Here is a 5,428-nt window from a genome sequence, read left to right on the forward strand (position 1 = left end):
TGGGCAGGCCTTTCTGTCTTGACATTCTCACTTTCTTTTTAGAGCTCATGGATTGTATGTCAGTAGAGAGACGGTCTTGTGGAAGTTTTCTCTCATTTGTGATCTCACGAACAGCCTCTCCCACCACCCACAATTATGGGACTATCCCCTTGCTCATTCAACATCCCAGCACAAGCTACAGAAATTGTGCATATGGAACTGTAACATTACAAGAGAATTAGTGGCTGGATTAAGAGTTAAGCACCATAGGCATAGTGTCCAGGGCCCCATGGAGTCATGGCATTACAGCAGAATCTCAGCTTTCATTTTTTAAATAAAAGTAAGCTTCTAGTCTTCATGGGCTAGAAAGCCTCAAAACATAACCCACAACTAAGACAATAGCCAAGTATAGCCAACAGAGTAACATCTGCCTCAGTCTGCAGAGAGCCTTAGCCAATCACTCTGAGGAGACTAGACTGCTCTGGTTAAACTCACACGGTGACACCTGTCTGAGTCTTCACAGAGCCTGATCCAGGCACAAAGTTAACTCCATAAGATTGAGGTGCAGGCTTTTGCTCCAGGACCACACTCATTCTCAGTTGATGATGTAGCCCATAAAGTAGCTTAGCATTGTATTCAGCAGGAACAAAAGGAAACTACAGTCCTATAGTTTGTGAAGCAGCTGGCAGAAGGCTTTGAGACCTGAGCTTAGCATAAGTAAGTGGCCCAACAGTGTCCTGGAGTTTTGGAGAACTGGGAACATTATGCTTATGGCAGGAGTTTGTAAAAAATGACACCAGGTTACCGCAGGAACATTGAACTAATACTAGGCTTGGATATTTTAGGATAGAAACATTGGTAGATGATTAACAATGAACTTACCTTGACAATAATCATAATAAATTGTCCTATAGGATAATAAGTAAAATTCATTAAAATATGAACTGATAGCATACCCAATATTATTAGGATGAGGAAGTTATACATGAGTAGAGAAGGATGGACATTTCCATTAATATTTATAGTAACTATTAGGCCTATACTAGATCATTGGACTCATTTGGCAGGCCAAGGGTAGCATAGATGATCAATTGTCTATGACCTCCACATACAAAGTAAGGGTGTTATTATATGTAAAAGATGATAGAAAATTATGGCTGTCGATTAATCACAGTTAACTCATGCGATTAAGTCAAGAAATTAATTGTGATTAAAAAAATTAATTGTGATTAATCGCAGTTTTAATCGCACTATTAAACAATAGAATACCAACTGAAATGTATTACATATTTTGGATGTTTTACAATATTTTCAAATATATTGATTTCAATTACAACATAGAATGCAAAGTGTACAGTGCTCACATTATATGACATTCTATTACAAATATTTGCACTATAAAAATGATAAACAAAAGCAATAGTATTTTTCAGTTCACCTCATACAAGTACTGTAGTGCAATCTCTTTATTGTGAATGTGCAACTTACAAATGTAGATTCCTTTTTGTTACATAACTGCACTCCATAACAAAACAATGTAAAACTTTAGAGCCTACAAGTTCAGCCAATCACCAAGAGAAACAAGTTTGTTTACATTTATGGGAGATAATACTGCCCGCTTCTTATTTACAATGTCACCTGAAAGTGAAAACAGGCATTTGCCTGGCACTTTTGTAGCTGGCATTGCAAGGTATTTACATGCCAGATATGCTAAACATTCACATGCATCTTCATACTTCAAACACCATTATAGAGGGCATGATGATGATGCTTGTTTAAAAAAAATGCAATAATGAAATTTGTGAATGAACTCCTTGGAGGAGAATTGTATGTCTCCTGCTCCATGGTTTTACCCGCATTCTGCCATATATTTTGTGTTATGATAGTCTCAGATGATGACCCAGCATATGTTGTTTGATTTAAGAACACTTTCACTGCAGATTTGACAAAACACAAAAAAGGTTCCAATATCAGATTTCTGAAGATAGCTATAGCACTTGACCCAAGGTTTAAGAATGTGAAGTGCCTTCCAAAATGTGAGAGGGATGAGCTGTGGAGCATGGTTTCAGAAGTCTTAAAAGAGCAACACTCTGATGAAGAAACTATAGAACCCAAACCACCAAAAAAGAAAATCAGCCTTCTGTTGGTAGCATCTGACTCAGAGGATGAAAATGAACATGCATTGGTCCATACTGCTTTGGATTGTTGTTGAGCAGAATCCATCATCAGCATGACATTGTAACCAAGAAGCGGGCAGCATTATCTCCTGCAAATGGAAAAAAAAAACTTGTTTGTCTGAGCAATTGGCTGACCAAGAAATAGGACTGAGTGGACTTGTAGGCTCTAAGGTTTTACATTGTTTTATTTTTGAGTGCAGTTATTTTTTGTACATAATTCTACATTTGTAAGTTCAACTTTCATGACAAGAGATTGCACCTCAGTACTTGTATGAGGTGAATTGAAAAATACTATTTCTTATGTTTTTACAGAGCATATATTTGTTATAAAAACTAAATATAAAGTGAGCAGTGTACACTTTGTATTCTGTGTTGTAATTTAAATCAATATATTTGAAAATATAGAAAACATCCAAAAATATTTAAATAAATGGTATTCTATTATTAACAGGGGGCCGCAGACGGGAGTTTGACAGAGGAAGGCTTACGATGGTTAGGAAGATCCGCAACACCTGTGCCAGCACTGCTACTGTCTCCTCCACCTGTGCCTGTAGCCAGACAGAGCGCCTGAGCATGGATGCCTCTACCCAGATCCTGGTGTGGTTTTGCAAAGACTGTAACTTGCAATTTCCACTTACTGATATCCAGGCTGAGGGGACCATCCAATGTGAGAGGTGCCTGCTGATGGAATCTCTCAGGCAGCAGGTGGGAGAGCTACAGGAGGAGGTGGCTAGGTTGAGGAGCATCCGTATCCACGAGCAATTCCTCGACAGTGTCCATGTGGCGACAGCTGAGGTAGCTGTCCCAGTACACAGGACTGCTGATACACCACTGGTGGAGGAGGAGATGGCTCAGGGTGGACACTGGCAGCTGGTTACTTCTGGCAGCAGGCAGTGCTCCACCCTTGCTCCGAACCCTCCTGCTGTGGTTATAGGTAACCATTATGCTCTTCTTGATACAGGAAAGAAGGAATCACTCCCTACAGTAAAGGAGGAGAAGCCTCGTACCCCTAAGGCTGGAGAGTCTGCTGCCACCACTGCGAATAGGAAACGTAGGGTAGTGGTGGTCGGAGACTCTCTGCTGAGGGGGACGGAGGCGCCCATCTGTCGCCCTGACATTTCATCTCTGGAGGTATGCTGCCTGCCGGGGGCCCGTATCCGAGACGTTACGGAGGCATTGTCGAGGATTATCCAGCCCTCTGACTACTACCCCATGCTACTCATCCATGTGGGCACAAATGATACTGCGCGGTGTGACACTGAGCGGATCAAGAGTGACTACAGGGCTCTGGGAGTACGGGTGAAGGAGTTTGGAGCGCAGGTGGTATTCTCTTCGATTCTTCCTGTCAAAGGTAGGGGCCCGGGCAGAGACAGATGCATCCTGGAGGTGAATGCCTGGCTGCGGAGATGGTGTCGCCAGGAGGGCTTTGGCTTCCTAGACCACGGGATGCTATTCGAGGAAGGACTGCTAGGCAGAGATGGCATTCACCTTTCGAGGAGAGGGAAGCCCTATTCGGGCACAGACTGGCTAACCTAGTGAGGAGGGCTTTAAACTAGGTTTGACGGGGACAGGTGAGCAAAGCCCACAGGTAAGTGGGGAACATGGAGACCGGGGAGATGGGTCGCAAACAAGAGGGAGTGTGGGCTATATTGGCAGAGAGAAAGGAGAGTCAGGACAAAACTGGGAGGAAAGATCAAACCAGTATCTTAGATGCCTATATACAAATGCGAGAAGTATGGGGAGTAAGCAGGAAGAACTGGAAGTGCTAATAAATAAATACAACTATGACATTGTTGGCATCACTGAAACTTGGTGGGATAATACACATGATTGGAATGTTGGTGTGGATGGGTACAGCTTGCTCAGGAAGGATAGACAGGGGAAAAAGGGAGGAGGTGTTGCCTTATATATTAAAAATGTACACACTTGGACTGAGGTAGAGATGGACATAGGTGACGGAAGTGTTGAGAGTCTCTGGGTTAGGCTAAAAGGGGCAAATAACAAGGGAGATGTCATGCTAGGAGTCTACTACAGGCCACCTAACCAGGTGGAAGAGGTGGATGAGGCTTTTTTCAAGCAACTAACAAAATCATCCAAAGCCCAAGATTTGGTGGTGCTGGGGGACTTCAACTATCCAGATATATGTTGGGAAAATAACAGAGCGAGGCACAGACTATCCAACAAATTCTTGGACTGCATTGGAGACAACTTTTTATTTCAGAAGGTTGAAAAAGCTACTAGGGGGGAAGCTGTTCTAGATTTGATTTTAACAAATAGGGAGGAACTCGTTGAGAATGTGAAAGTAGAAGGCAGCCTGGGTGAAAGTGATCATGAAATCATAGAGTTTGCAATTCTAAGGAAGGGTAGAAGGGAGAACAGCAAAATAGAGACAATGGATTTCAGGAAGGCAGATTTTGGGAAGCTCAGAGAGCTGATAGGTAAGGTCCCATGGGAATCAAGACTGAGGGGAAAAACAACTGAGGAGAGTTGGCAGTTTTTCAAAGGGACACTATTAAGGGCCCAAAAGCAAGCTATTCCGCTGGTTAGGAAAGATAGAAAATGTGGCAAAAGACCACGTTGGCTTAACCACGAGATCTTGCACGATCTAAAAAATAAAAAGGAGTCATATAAAAAATGGAAACTAGGACAGATATCAAAGGATGAATATAGGCAAACAACACAGGAATGCAGGGGCAAGATTAGAAAGGCAAAGGCACAAAATGAGCTCAAACTAGCTACGGGAATAAAAGGAAACAAGAAGACTTTTTATCAATACATTAGAAGCAAGAGGAAGACCAAAGACAGGGTAGGTCCACTGCTTAGTGAAGAGGGAGAAACAGTAACAGGAAACTTGGAAATGGCAGAGATGCTTAATGACTTCTTTGTTTCGGTCTTCACCGAGAAGTCTGAAGGAATGCCTAACATAGTGAATACTAATGGGAAGGGGGTAGGTTTAGCAGATAAAATAAAAAAAGAACAAGTTAAAAATAACTTAGAAAAGTTAGATGCTTGCAAGTCACCCGGGCCTGATGAAATGCATCCTAGAATACTCAAGGAGCTAATAGAGGAGGTATCTGAGCCTCTAGCTATTATCTTTGGAAAATCATGGGAGACGGGAGAGATTCCAGAAGACTGGAAAAGGGCAAATATAGTGCCCATCTATAAAAAGGGAAATAAAAACAACCCAGGAAACTACAGACCAGTTAGTTTAACTTCTGTGCCAGGGAAGATAATGGAGCAAGTAATTAAGGAAATCATCTGCAAACACTTGG

This window comes from Malaclemys terrapin, chromosome 12, assembly GCF_027887155.1.
Source record: "Malaclemys terrapin pileata isolate rMalTer1 chromosome 12, rMalTer1.hap1, whole genome shotgun sequence".
Classification (NCBI taxonomy): Eukaryota; Metazoa; Chordata; order Testudines; family Emydidae; genus Malaclemys; species Malaclemys terrapin.